Raw genomic sequence first — 16,203 nt, 5'->3', positions numbered from 1 at the left:
ACCACTCAATCGTCTGTTTAACAAGAGCCCATGGTATTATTGGAAAGATACTAGCATGGATAGAATAAACACGAGGAAATCTGCAGATGCTGTAAATTCAAACAACAACACACACAAAATGCTGGTAGAACACAGCAGGCCAGGCAGCATCTATAGGGAAAAGCCCTAATGCAACAACGCTTCTCCCTATAGATGCTGCCTGGCCTGCTGTGTTCTACCAGGATCTTGTGTGTCTTGTAGCATGGATAGAAGATTGGCTGATTGGCAGGAGACAAAAGAGTGGGAATAAAGGGAACCTTTTCTGATTGGCTGTTGGTGACTAGTTGTGTTCCACAGGGGTCACTGTCGAGACTGCTTCTTCTTACATTGTGTGCCAATGATTTGGATGACAGAACAGATGGCTTTGTGGCCGAGTTTGCAGGCGATACAAAGATAGGTGGATGGGGAGGTTGTGTTGAGGGAGCAGGGAGCCTGCAGAAGGACATGGACTGATTGGACAAGGAAGTGGCAGATGGAATATTGTGCAGGGAACTGTCTGGTCATCAATGTTGGCAGAAGGAATAAAAGTGTAGATGATTTTCTTAATGAGGAGAAAATTAAAAAATCAGAGTTAGGAGTCCTTGTACAGGATTCGTTAAAGGTTAACTTGCAGGTTGAGTCAGTGGTAAGGGAGGCAAATGAAACGTGAGCATTCACTTCAAGAGGACTAGAATATAAGAGTAAGGATCTGATGCTGAGGCTTTATAAGGCATTGGTCTGACCACACTTGCAGTATTGTGAACAGTTTTGGGGTCCCTTATCTAAGAAAAGGTGTATTGGCATTGGAGAGGGTCTAGAAGAGGTTCACAAGGATGATTCTGGGAATTGAAAGGTTAACATATGAGAAGCTGGAAGCTTAGAAGAATGAGAGGGGTTCTCACTGAAACCTATTGAATATTGAAAGGTCTAGACAGAGTGGATATGGAGAGCATGCTTCATATAGTGGGGGACTCTAGGACCAGAGGGCATAGCCTCAGATTAGAAGGACAACCATTTAGAACAGAGATTAGAAGGAATATCTTTCACCAGAGAGTGGTGAATCTGTGGAATTCATTGCCACAGATGGCTGTGGAGACCAAGCCATTGAGTATATTTAAAGCAGAGGTTGATAGGTTCTTGGTTAGTCAAGGTGTCAAAGGGGAGAAGGCAGCAGAATGTGAGTGAAAGGGTTAATCGATCCTTCATGAAGGAATGATAGAGCAGACTCAATGGGCCGATTGGCCTAACTCTGCTGCTATGTCTTGTGGTTTTATGGCATCAGGTTGGAGGCTATCCAGAAAGAATATGAGATGGTGCTCCTTCAAACCGAGAGTAGCCTGACCGTGGCAGTAGAGGCGATTGCTTAGGCTTGACAGCAATTCAAACTCTCCATAAAATTTATTCATATAATCACAAAGTTAAAAGCCTTCATTAGGTAGCATTATATAACTTAACTGCTTCTATTTTTATCTGCACCATTTAAAAAACAATCTTTGTTGAGTGGGAATGTGAGGAGTGATGAGGATGAAAAGACTCTTCAAGGGGTTCTGGGACGAGAAGAGTGAATGAATTACCAGAATGAATTAATTGTGGAGAAATGTGACCCACTTTGGGTAGAAAAACAGGTGAAAGGCTGGAAAATGTTGGAAGTTCAAAGCATGCCCTTGTACACAAGCTACTAAAAGCTTATATGGATGTGCAGTCGGCAATTAGGAAAGCAAATGATATGCTGGCACTTCTGCTAGAGGATTTCAGTAGAAGAACAAAGAGGTCTTACTAAGAGGTCTAACAAAGACAGTGGCAGGGTAGTTTAGTAGCTAGTATAATGCTTTACAGCACCAGCAGTTGTTGTTCAATTCCAATTGTGCTCTCCCAGTGACTGCGTCTGTTTTCTCTGGGTTGTCCATTTCCCTCCTACATGTCAAAGATGTAGGAGTTAAGTAAGTGAGCTGGGGACATGCGATGTTGGTATAGAAGCAAGTAGATAGGTGCAGGCCATCCCCAGAACATCCTTGGGGGAAGCCAGTAAGTGTCTATGTTGGTCGCTGATGCAAAATTGTATTTTGATGTTCTCTGATCTTGGCAATCCATTTGCAAATGCTTTATCACCATACCAGGAGGCATCATTTTCTGAGTTACTTACAGAATCTTTGCATGAGTCCTGATGAAGGGTTTCGGCCTGAAACATTGACTGTTTATTCCTCTCCATATATATTTCCTGGCTTGCTGAGTTCCACCAACGTTTTGCCCTTTAGTGATAAAACTTGTACTACATTGACGTAGGATCTTGATGACACCACACTGAGAGTGTTGTGCTAAATTTTGATCTCCATACCTAAAAAAAATATTATTTAGAGAATGCAGTAAGAATTCACCCAAATGATTCTTGAGGTGGCAGGTTAGTCATGAGTAGAGACATAGTAAACCAGATCTTTGTTCTCCAGAGTTACAAATGATAAAATAGGTAATTAAATGTTTGTGACATACAGTCAGAGGCCAGATTATTAAGCGTACTTGTACATGTGCTCATTAATGCAAATAGCTAATCAGCCAATCATGTGACAGCAGCTCAATGCATAAGAGCATGCAGACATGGTCAAGAGGTTTGGTTGCTGTTCAGACCAAACATCCGAATAGGGAAGAAATGTGATCTAAGTGACTTTGACCATGGTATGATTGTTGGAGTCAGCTGGAGTGGTTTGAGTATCTCAGAAACTGCTGACCTCCTGGTATTTTCAAGCACAACAGCCTCTAGAGTTTACAGAGAATGGCTCGCGAAACCAAAAAGCAAACAGTGAGTGTCAGCTCTGTGGTCAAAAATGCATGGTTAATGAGAGCGGTCAGAGGAGAATGACCAGACTGGTTCAAGCTGACAGGAGGGCAACAGGATAACTACGTGTTACAATATAGTGTGCAGAAGAGCATCTCTGATTACAGAACATATCAGACCTTGAAGTGGATGGGCTACATCACCATACAGCACACTCTGGGCCCACTTCACAGGAGATACCTAATAAAGTGGCCAGCGAGTATCTGTCAGTGATATTGAACCTGATTCTGACCCTCAGGGGGTTTTAATAGGGTCAATGTTTGCCTTGGGTGAGGGATCACAATCTGAAAGAAAAAGGGAGATCAATTAAGTCTGAAAAGAAGGGAGATTTCTTCATACTGAGGACCTTTGGAATTCTTTGCCTGTTTGGGGTCAGTTATGGGCTGTGTTCAAAACAGAGAATGATAACCTTCTGCTTCTCCCATGGGGAAATAGCACATGAAACTGGTGCTTGAGGTAGAAGATCAAAATTTGTTAAATGGCTGCGGCTTCAATATCTTATGTTCTTATGCTGTTAAGCAGTATGTTTTTATTAATAATGCATTGATAATGAATATTAATATATGTGGCCACTTTCTGCCTGTGAGCAACTTGCCTTATAATCAATAAAAATGACTTTAAAAGCCATATGGTGCTACTTAGTAGCTTCACTGATTTACAACGGCCAGTTTTGTATTAAATTATATGCCTTCTGATACTGAAAAACCTTATAAAGTGTGCCTGGTAATAACTGTTCACCCAAGAATTAAGTGAAATCTGAAGGCAGAAGGGGAGTACGTTTATAACAGAAATGAGGAGGAATTTCTTTAGCCTGAGAGTGGTGAATCTGTGGAGTTCTTTGCCACAGGCAGCTGTGGAAGCCAAGTCTTTGTATATATTCAAGGCCAAGATTAATAGATTCTTGATTGGTCAGGGCATGAACAGGTACGGAGAGAAGGCAGGAGATTGGGACTGAGAGGGAAAATGGATCGGCCGTGATGAAATGGTTGAGTGGACTCGATGGGCCAAATGGCCTAATTCTGCTCATATATCTTATGGCTTTATGGTCTTAAGAATAAGGTCGAGAAGCAAAATAAAAGGGGTTGAGAGAGAAAACAGATCAGCCATATTCGAATGGCACAGCAGACTTGATGGGCTGAATGGCCTAATCCTGCTCCTGTGTCTTATAGTCTTTCCCAGATTATCAGACCCTCACAACGTCACTCTAGAGGAAGGGGCCATTGTATAAGATAATAAACGTGTATAAGGTGGAGAAATCTCAGAAGTGGTTTGGTGGGAGGTGTGAGGGGACCTTGACAAACATGCAGTCCTGTGCAAAAGTCTTAGGCAGTCTAGCTATATATATGTGCCTAAGTCTTTTGCACAGTAGTGTAGTAACTTTATTATTGTATTGTACTGCTGCCACAAATACAAAATCATGACATATGTGCTGCCTGATCTGCTAATTCCCATTGTGAACTGAGAGTGGGAAGGGGATGGGGAGAGTGGAATCATGGTTGGGAAAGGGGAAGGGTAAAGGGGAAGTGAAAAGGGGAATGGGAGAGGGGAGGGAGTGGGAAGCACCAGAGAGACATTCTTCAATAATCAATAAATTAATTGTTTGGAATCAAATGACCTTGCCTGAAGTCTCAGGGCTGGGTGTGTCTACACCCACACCACCCTACCCCTCTCCACCCCTGGAAATCCTTCTCTGCCACCTGTCCCCCACCCCTCCCACAGAGCTCCACTCTCAGCATTCCCAACATCCTTTGCTCATGCCAGATTTACAAACTCCCTCTCCACTCTATGTTAATAAATACAGTACTATGCAAAAGTCTTAAGCACCCTTGCTAATCACAGGACAATTTACAATAACCAATTAACCTCTATTTGTGCCCAAGACTTTTGCACAGTACTGTATGTATAACTTCCCTGATTTTCTGGGACTACGTTGTTGCATTGTTCAATTTCATTCCAATTGTGCTGATGCAACCTGAAATGATACTGGCCTAGGTGTTTCTTTTCCATCTTCCTTGAACATTTTTGCTCATGAATTCTTAACTACAAAAGGCAGATTGACAGTCAAGAACATCTATTCCATTAATGATCCAATCACAAACAAGAGAAAGCCTGCAGACGCTGGAAATCCAAGCAACACACATAAAATACCTGAGGAACTCAGCAGGCCAGGCAGCATCTATGGAGAAGAGTACATTCAACATTTCAGGCCGAGACCTCCTGAAGGCAGGAGAATTCAGATGAGAGATATAATAAATCAGCTATGATCAAATGGCAGAGCAGACTTGATGGGGTGAATGGCCTAATTCTGCTCCTTTGTCTTACAGTCTCAACATTTAGACAATTCCATTGGTGGTGCCTGACCTTCTGCTGGATTTGATTGAGATAGGAGAGAAAGGTGGAAAGATTTCAGTAAACTGTGAGGATGTGCTTTTTGGGCCATGGAGAAAGACAGAATGGGACCAGTGACTTGCAGAGTGTTTACTGAGATTCCCAATGGAAAATGATAGTGGTACAGATTTATAATTAGCTCAGCCCAAGGCTGGGATCAGGAATAAGCAAGACAAATTGGAGGGTTGTCCAAGGTCAGCACACAATTTTCATAGGAGCTACAAGTAGTCCAATAACACAGCACACCACACTCTGTCTCTACATGCGGCTAATACTGTAATTAACTGTAGTAGAGTTCTAAACACGTTTGAAGTAAAATCAGTTCTTTCAACTCTGCGTTATTGTTTAATTTGATTGTCAGAGGACTCGATTGGGCCGAAGTTGCTTCACAGGAGATGGGGCATCTTGGACATCAGCAGTGTGACTATTGAACTGACGAGGCTGGGGTGAGCAATGCTGAGGGCCATGTGGAGCCGTAGTGAGGATTAGTGACTCCAGACCTCAAGCAGATTGAACATGGGCAAGGAAACCTCAATTTCGAGTTCAAGTTTAATTCTCATTCAATCATGCCATATACATGTATACAGCTAAACCAAAACATCATTCCTCTGGGGCCAAGGTGCAAAACACAGTACATACACACTATATGACACAGATCGTTACGATAAGCACACACAACCACAAATTAAATAATATTAATTCAAGAACCCGAGCGGCATGGCCCGAAGGTTGGTGGTGCATGGATGTTGCCCTTGAGCCATGTTTCTCCAGGAACAAGTATGCCACAGTTCCTCATCTCGTGCTGGGCCAGCCGCAGGCAACGAGCAAATACTGGAGAGCAGCACCAACGGGAGGAGGCAGCGCCCAACCCAGCATGGATGATACTTCCAGCGCACCAACTGTGTCTCTTCTCTCCCACACTGCCTCCTCTCAGGGGTGTTAGTAACCGACAGCACCTCACCCCAGTTACCACCACCCTCTTCCAGCGGCTGATGAATCCTTTGACTCTATGTTGAAAAGCACTTGAGAGAAGTACTGGTAATAATAACCACACTGAAAAGCCTCTGGCTGGGGTCTTTAATGTCCGTCACCTCCACTGACTGACCCGGCTGAATCATTCAGGATGTGGTCGCAGTCTTGATCCAATAGACAATAGGTGCAGGAGTAGGCCATTTCGGCCCTTCGAGCCAGCACCGCCGTTCACTGTGATCATGGCTGATCATCCACAATTAATACCCTGTTCCTGCCTTCTCCCCATTTCCCTTGACTCCGCTGTCTTTAAGAGCTCTACCTAACTCTTTCTTGAAAGCATCCAGAGAATTGGCCTCCACTGCCTTCTGAGGCGGAGCGTTCCATCCTTGGCACCTGCTGAATGAAGCAACACAAGGGATAAACCTAATCCATTCAAATCTACTCTTACAAATGAAACGTATATGATAACACTGGTAGAAGTAACAATTACAGAGTTCTTCTGAAACTAAACGCCCACTCTCGCACTGAGGAAACACCTTATCATGCTGTGTGGCTCTGCAGTCGTGCGTAAAACACAAGAGATCTGGCAGCTCAGAAGTGGGCATCCATCGGGTCCTGGTTGGCGCCGGTAGAAGAAATGGGCATGACCACCGCTGCTGAACTCATCTCCCTCACTCAATCATGGAATCAAGCTAGAGCGTCCCTTGTGTAACAACCAACTCAGCCTAAGGATGTGCTGGGGGCAGCCCACAAGAGTCACCACACATGCCAACGCCAACATAGCATGCCCACAATGCTCGGCAGAACAACACAGGACACTACAAGCAACAAAACACCATCAGCAAAATAAGCCCCTTTCCTCCCTCCCTTCCCTATCCATGGACCATCCTCCAAACCCAGGACAGGCCTCCAGTCTCCAGTCTTCACCCCTCAGGCTTTGACTTCCTGACTTCTAGTCAACTCTCCAGCATGGACTAGATGGGCCAAACTGCCTGTTTCTGTGCTGTAGTGCTCTATAACTATAGTTCGGGAAGGATTTAGAAACAGAAAACCATGTAAGCTGCTTTCACTCGCAATTACGCTCTTGCATGAGCACAGCATGTACGTGTGGTTCTGAGCGAGCTGTGGATCTGGGTGACATTTACATCACAGCTTTAAGAAGGATATCAATGTCTCAGAACTTCACAACTCCAGTGACCCAGGTTTCATCCCCACCTCAGCAAAGCTTACATTTACCATCAATTGAAACCCAGGATAAAGGAGACTAGGGCAAGTTGTCACACAAAGTGCTGGAGGAACTCAACAAGACAGGCAGCGTCTATGGAAGGGAAAAACACGAGAGGATTGGGGCTGAGTTCCTTCATCAGGAGTGAAGGGTCTCAGCCTGAAACATGGACTGTTTATTCCTCACCATAGATGCTGCCTGGCTTGCTGAGTTCCCTTGCATTTTGTGTGTGTTCCAGAGTCTGCGGAATTTCTTGTGTTTCCGATTTGGGAAAGTTCTCTGTTTGCAACTGGTGACTCTCTAGCCCCACCTGTTGTTTAATAAGGTCATTGACAGAAAACACTCTACCCACAGGTATACCTCTACACTGCCTGAGGTGATGTTTGTCTGTGTGCAGGATCACACTGTTCTTTCACTGTGACCCCAGGTATAGTCTTCTGGTGGGATTCTGGGTCCTCATATTTATGTTTCAGGCTAAGACCCTTCCTCAGGACTTTGTCAAACCTGATGAAGTTTCTCGGCCTGAAACGTTGACTGCTTTTTCTGCTCCATATATGATGCCTGATTTGTTGAGCTGTTCCAGCACTTTGTGGGAGGACTTTCCCTAGTCTCCTTTATCCTGAGTTTTTATTGGTGGTAAAGATAAGCATCACTGAGGTTAGGATGAAACCTGGGTCACTGGAGTTGTGAAGTTCTGACACATACACACCCTTTTTTAAGCTGTGAGGCAAATGTCACCCGGTTCTGGCTCATCCTGATCCAGAGCTCATTCACATCCACACATACACGTCTGTGCTCATGCAAGAGTGAAAATAGTTTACTTGGTTTTCTGCCTCCAAATCATTTGCTGAGTCCCCCGGCAGTGCAGGGTCTATTCTAACGTGACTGGCCAATTTCTCTGATAGGACCTTTGACAATTGTGAAGCCATGCCCCTGGCTAACAAACCTCCCCCTTAATGTGGGGTACATGAAAGCAGTTGATATGGAATATTTGCTAACTTTAAACCTACTGTGACTGTTCAGAATCCAGAGAACTTGGCAAGAGTGCCACTAACAGATCCACTATCTCTGTAAGCACCTCTTTTAAAACACAGTGAATAGGTCATCTATCCAGAGATGATATAGCCTTTTAGTTCTCTTAACTTTGTCTCTAATAGTATTGATCATTTTCACCATCATTCCATTTTCAATTTCCAGAATGTGCTTTCCTGCGAGAAGATAAGTGAAAAAAAAATTCATTTCATATCTTGGTCATTTTCCTCTTCTTTATATTTTTTTCTGTCCTTTTCCTTTAAGGTATGCTTCTCTATTTTTAGTCTTCTCTTTCTACAAATGAGAAGCTCTAAATATGTGTAAATTATGTATAACTATTACTTATTTGTCAGTTCACTCATATTACTGCTTTGTCCCAGCCATTACTGCTTTGTTCCCTGCTGGAACAAGTGGAGGAGAAGAGATTTGATGCTTTGCTGCTCTTTCTGAGGGGGCCGTGGGGTTCGAACATTTTTCTGTCAATCATTCCTTGTGGTTTTTTCTTCTGTTTTGTGGACGTCCGCGAAGAGTAAGAATTTCAAGTTGTAGACACTCTCTGTCATTAATAAATTGATAAAGCAACCATTGATAAAGCAACTTTGCCCTAACTGTCTGGGATGTCCTGTATTGTTTTAATGATGCCCCATGTTAGTTTGAGCAACTGCATCTTATCTACTGAGTGGCACCTTGCAGCTTTTGGAACTCAATACTGAATTCAACAATTTAACCAGCACAAGATATTCCCTTTGTCCTACCCACCCATCCAATCTGTCCAACTCTTTAAAATAACATGCCGTCTCACTTTTTCGGTTCTGATGAGGTGTCTTCCATCTGAAACTTTAAACCTATTTCCCTTTCCACAGATGCTGCCCGACCTGCCAAGTGTTCAGAAATATCTATTTTATCAGCTGTTTTCGACATTTCAGAAAACCTGTCACTTTGTTGTAATACTTTTTCCTGAAGAAATCGTATGAGATTGCTAATTAATACCTTTCCATTACACCAGATGCTGGAATCGGGATCCACACACAATCTGCTAGAAGGACCAGCAAATTGTTTCTCATTGGTTCCATTATGTATTATTTCAGGAAATCAAGCTTAATGCATTCTATAAATTTGTCTTCAATTAATTTTAGATAGCCTGCATGGAATTTCCTTTTGTATGAGTTTTGCTATGGGCTTTATTTTAGAATTAATATTGTCTCCAGCTATGCAGTTACTGTGAAGTAGCCCATAACCGTGTTCTGCTGGCTGCTTATCTCATCTCCTATCTACACCCATGCCATCTATTCTTAGACCATGGAACATTACAGTACAGCATAGGCCCTTCAGCCCATCATATTAGTGCTGACTATGATACCAATTTAAGCTGTACATCTGCTTCATTTGGTCCACAGGCCTTAATTCTCTGAGCCAGGAAAATTCTTCACAACTAAGTTATCATAAATCACCCTTTACTGCCATTCTCTTCCTTCCATCTGAACTGTTGAGCATTTCTAGTATTTTTATATCTTCATTGGATTTTGAACATTAAACCCTAATAATCTCATTCACCGAGTCTCAACAGGCCTCTCTGCAGTGGCCTTAGAGCTTGTACTGCTGCACACAGCTGCAGGTTAAACCCACACCCACGTTTTAAATTAAAGACCTTTAATCAGGACTGGAAAGATGAGAAAACAAGTTAGGAAGAGACTCTCTAACAACTGATACCGCCCGACCTGCTGAACGTTTCCAGCATTATCTGTTTACTCTTCAGATTTCCAGGATCTGCAGGTTTTTGGTTTCCAAGTGAAGTACATGTTGAAAGGTGGTGGGAATTGTTGGAATTTGCGCAAATTTAAACTGGATGGCCAAGACCAGCCGCTGATTTAACAGTATGCATTTTAACTTAGAGCCTCAACTTTGTTTCTCATTCCGCAGATGTAGCCTGACTTGCTAAATAATTTCGCAAAATGCTGCGTTCCACCAGCATTTTGTGTGTGCTGCTTGAATTTCCAGCAACTGCAGATTTCCTCGTGTTTGCGTTGTTAAATAATTTCGTCATTTTCTGCTTTCTTTCAACAAACTATCAATTTGGACAATAAACAATTTAACAAAAAGAGGCAGTGAATTTAGCAGTTAAATAGCCTCAATGAGCAAATTGGAAACAAGCAAAGTAGCAAAGTTAAATGGTAAAGGTGGTTTGACTGATGATATAAAACATATGTAACAAGATATACCAATAATAGCATTAATGGAAATAAATTGGTATCTAATGCAGGGCTTGAAGAGCTGGATGGACAAATCTCTGCCCTGTTCTTAGCTGAAAATCTCATGGCTTCACATCTACTTTTAAGCAAGTTTGCTTCTCAAAATACAAAGAAAGAGCTTAAACTTCTGTATCCTCAAACTACCCCCCAATACTTCTCAATTAATGTACTCTTTAAACATATTCACTCTTGCTAATTCAGTAATGCAATTGCAAAGCAATCTCATAACGATAATGAATGCAAGGAGAGGGTCAGGCTGATTCTCCTTTCTGTGGCACCGAGGCTGTGAAACTGCTTTGGCTTTGTGTCCGCGAGCTTCATGGCGATTTCCCCTGCCCGCCGAGCAATGAACTGAGACTGAGGCTTTGGGTTTCGTGTCCATGGACCCAATTTTGTTCTGAATGTTGTTGCTTGCTTCATCATTTCCCCATTGTGTGCGTTTCACTCTCTCTCTGTGCATTGGATGTTGGTCTTTTTTTAAAATTGAAGTTTCTTGTTTTGTAGCTGCCTGTAAGCAGATGAATCTGAAGGGTGTATAACTCATATATGCTTTGATAATAAATGTACTTGGAACTTTGAAATCTTGAAATAAATATCTAGATCATTGAAAATGATCGAGGAATTAATATTGGTCATCGTGCTGGGAGGTGTGCGCTACTTTTCCAATGCTGCATTTATTTAATGACTTTTATGATCTGATCTCAATAAGACAAACAGTCAATGAAGTAATCATGTAAGGAAAAAGGCAGTCCCACAAACAATAAGGTGATAATGAAGCTGAGTGATGTTGGGAATGCACAGGGATAACTTTCCTTCTTCAAAGTGCTCCCATTGGAATCTTTTACATCCAGTGATTTGGGAAACCAGTTGAGATTTAACAACATACCCTCAGAATCAGGGTGGAATGCAAGCCTAGAACTTGTACTCAGGTCTCTGGAGTTGGAGTTGACCCATCCTTCAAATACATAGCACAACTGCCGCAAGAGGAACCAGTATTTAATGCCTCAAGATCTGTGCTTCACCAAGCACCATTGCCCCAAGGATATGGGAAACTACCTCCTCTTTTGTGTTGTCAACGGACTCACATTCCTCACAAAGATGATTCGCTGTTGTGCCTTTACGATTGCATCAGTGTGCTGGGTCCTTGTAGATGTTGACTCTCAGGAGCTTAAAGCTGCTCACCATTTCCACTACTGACCATCCTACTTCCCCTTCCTGAAGCCCACAATCAGTTCCTTGGTCAGCTGACTTTGTTGCCCCACCACTTATCTAGCTAATCTGTCCCTTCATACACACCTTCTCATTGTCATTTGACGTTTTGCCAGCAACAGTAGTGTCATGTATGAATTTGTAAAGGGCACTTGGCCTGCGCTTTGCCCCACAATCACGTGCAGAGATAGCAGAGCAGTGAATTAAGCACACATCCTGGAGATGCACCTGTGTTGATTGTCAGCAAGGAGATATTATCACCCACCTGTACTCACTATGGTGTGCCACTGAGAAAGTCGAGGATCCACGGCAGAGGGAGGTATAGAAGCTCAGCTTTTGAAACTGGTTGATTGGTACTGATGGGATGATGGTATCAAATGCCGAGCTGTAACTGTTAAACAGCAGTCTGGCATATGCTTATCTGTTGTCTAAGTGCTTCAAAGCAGTAGAGAACCAGTGATATTGCATCTACTGTATACAGTACTTACCAGCACTATATGGTTCACACGTCTATTAAAATTAAATGGGTGTATAGTTCATGTAAGAGGGAAATAAAGTCTTCGGCCTTGATAACACGGAGGGCCCTCTGGAAAATTCTGGACAATGTTTCTCACCCTCTGCATGCCACCTTGTTGAACAGAAAAGCACTTTCAGTAATAGACCAAGAAAACTGCACTGCTCCAAAGAGCACTATACGAAGTCATTCTTACTTTACCTTGGCCATTAGGCTCTGTAATTAGTCAACTAATAGCCAGGGAGGTGATGACTCCCTTCTGTTAGACTGTTGTTAACTTCTGTTTACCATACCCTGTGCAATACTATCATCACTTCTCATCTGGATGGTGTGAATGTGCACCCATCACTGGATAATCACAGTAATTCTTGCACTACCATCTTATCAGAGTGAACTTGGAAATCTTGTAAATACAGTAATCTTTGATTTGTAAATTACATACATCTTATTTTCAAGGTGACTTATTTTTTATCCTTTCTTACATCTTGTCTCATATTTGTATTACTTTGCACTTGTAAATCTACTGAGACACCAATTTCTTTTGGGATTAATGAAGTCTCTGTGATGTGCAGTTTCATGAGAAGAACTGAAGGTGGCACTACTGCTCCATCAGTCCTACCAGCTCCGGCATGCTAAACCCAGATTCTGCAGATGCTGGACTTCAGGAAGCAAGCCACGACGGAGGAGAACGAACAGTCGTTCTTTTGAGCAGAGAATTCCATCAGAACTGGAAAAGTAGGAGGCAGAACCCAGAATAAGGAGGGTGGGAGTTGCGGGGGAAGGAATACAAAGTGGTAGGTGATATGCAAGACCAGGTGAGGGAGGAGAATGAAGTCAAGAACTGTAAAGGGATAGGAGGAAAAGCTAAGGGGCCAAAGGAGGAGAAATCTGACAGGAGAGGACCGTGGACTTCGGGCAATGGACTACGAAAGGCAGGATTTCCTGATAGCTACCCATTCCCATTCTGATATGTTGGGCCACGGACTCTTGTTCTGCCCAGGACGAGCCCAACACCACCTGATAGCCTCCAGTGTGATGGCATAAACATTGATTTCTCAACTTCCGGCAATTTTTCTCCACTCCTTCCTCTTTTTTCCCCATTTTGGTTACCTTCTTCTCACCTGTCCATCTCCTCCCTCTGATTCCCCTCCTCCTTCCTTCCATGGTGAAAGACTCATCTTAATGGAGAGTCTCAGCCTGACACGCTGATGCTGGTCGACTTCCTGAGCTCTTCCAGCATTTTGTGTGTTTCTCCCAGAATGTTGTTCTAACTCCATCACAGACAGACATTATTGGCACACAGAGGATTCAAGGATGTGCTCCAAGCATGCTTGAAGATGTAGCAAAGATCCCCTCTAGTTCCTGGTCACTTTGTGTCCAGGAATGCACAAAACAGAAGTAGTATTTAGGATGGTATAGCAAAGCTGAAGGCCATGTGTAAATAACATGAAGGCCCTGCTTAAGCAAATGGATATGAGCACTGTGCCAACATCCACTTGTCCCATCTTTCATAAACTGTGGTTCCTATACTGGCCTATGAACCTCTTCAGAAATGGAGTGGAAATGAGCCCTTATGAAAGTGAAACGTTAGCAGCAATATTATAATGACACAGTACCTTCAACTTCAGTGCATCAAAGCACGCCATTGGAATTCTATGAAATAAAATGTGGCTCCCTGTATGAGGGCTGGTGTGTGAATACAATCGATTATTAAAAGGTACCTCAATGGTGTTCAAGTGTTGGAGGATTTTAGAGAGGAATTCCAAAACATAGCAAAAATGTAAATATGCTGGAAATTGAATTCAAAAGCAGAAAGCTCTGTACATGCTCATTTGGTCAGTTTCAGTGGTAGAGATGCTGTGGAGAGGAAGAATACAGCATCTCCTTCCTTTGTAATTCCCCCAAATTGATTCTATATCTTCCAACAAATCATTTCTCTCCACAGATGCTGCATGACCTACTGAGTATTTCTAGCTTATTTGGTTTCATTCCAAAGTTTAGAGCCCTGGTCGGTGAAGGCAGAATCAATATTTCTCTATAGGGTAGCAGTTACAGCCCCACACATTAAACATAGAAAATCGGTGCAGGAGTAGGCCATTCGGCCCTTTGAGCCTGCACCGCCATTCAGTATGATCATGGCTGATCATCCAACTCAGAACCCTGTACCTGCTTTCTCTCCATACCCCTGATCCCTTTAGCCACAAGGGCCATATCTAACTCCCTCTTAAATATAGCCAATGAACAGGCCTCAACTATTTCCTGCGGCATTAGTAACTTCTATATGCGTTTCTTCAAGAATAAGGGTAGTTAATGCTAGAAACACTCATCTGAGGTATATGACCCAAGAACTAATGTTTAAACTTGATGAATTAATTAATGAGTGTTAATGATTCAGGTTGAAATTTTAACTTGGTTCTGGTGAATATCAATCTGAAAACATCAATTCTTTCTTCCTCCACAGATATTTGCCTGATTAAATTTTCCTGTTTATAATACAAATATTCCTTGATTTGATCTTGGTCCTACAGTACAGCTAATCTTACAGAATGGATAGACTCATTTATCAATATTTTTGTTTTTTTTTACTCTTCAATCTGATTCTATATCCTGATCTTTCAAGTCAAGATCACAGCTTGGTACAGTACCGACTTCAACCTTTGTTAAAGGAGATACCACAGCTTTCTGCCTCTCTCCACCCCAAATATCAAGAGCCATCAGATAATCAGCTCACAGTCTTGGATTTTATAGGAGAAACTTCTTCTGGTTTAGAAATCCAGAAAATGTGTTACAACTTGTTTTTGAGCTAAGCTGTTCGGGACTATTTATCCCTGAAGTACAAGTTAATTATTTTCATTGTAAAACTGTATTTGCATTTTACAAAACAGCATGTAATGAAATTGCACCTTTTATACACCAAAACATCTAAGGCTTATCTTTTCTACCAAACTATGAGCTCACAGCTGATAAGTATCTTGACCTATCTGCTTGTCTTGGCTCCAGAAGCCTTTAAGGCCTTGAATAGCCAAAACATCTCAGGTTTAAACTAAATTGAACTGATGTCTATGCCTTTATGCACAAGTTCCCTATCTCTCTCATCTACAACCACCAGAGTTTAACATAGTTCCTAAATGGGATGATTTTTAATCATAAGGTTACATCCCTTTGTCCTAGACTACACCAGCAGTGGAAAACATCTTTTATTTGAAACTGCAGAGTACTGTCAGCATTTACTTTATCTCCACCCAGAGAGATTCCTTATCTAGATATTCTGAGCCAAATTCATTTCTTGCCATGATACTAGACTCACCATGTACAAAAGGAGATAACACAGCTTACTCCCTACCCCCTATCCAAAACTGGCATTGCCAACAAGAGATATAGACTGTTAATGGTAAGACCTTTAAGTGTTGATGTTTGGAGGGACCTTGGGTCCTGGTGTAAAGCTCTTTGAAAGTGGTTGCAGTTTGATAGGATGGTAAAGGTGGCATATGGCATACTTACTTTTATTTGTCTAAGCATGGAGTTCAAGTCAGGATGTGATGCTGCAGCTTTATGTTGGGCCACATCTAGAATATGGCATTCAATTCTGATTGCCCAATCACAGGAAGAACGTGGAGGTTATGAAAACGATGCAGACTGGATTAGAGGGTGTGCACTGAGATTGAACAAACGAGTCATTTCTCTAGAGAGGCAGAGGCTGAGGGAACACCTGATAGAAGTTTAAAATCATGATAGTCAGCGTCTTTTCCTAGGATCAAAATGTCTA

This window comes from Hypanus sabinus, chromosome 25 (assembly GCF_030144855.1).
Source record: "Hypanus sabinus isolate sHypSab1 chromosome 25, sHypSab1.hap1, whole genome shotgun sequence".
NCBI classification, from domain to species: Eukaryota; Metazoa; Chordata; class Chondrichthyes; order Myliobatiformes; family Dasyatidae; genus Hypanus; species Hypanus sabinus.
Note: the sequence above shows the minus strand (reverse complement) of the source record.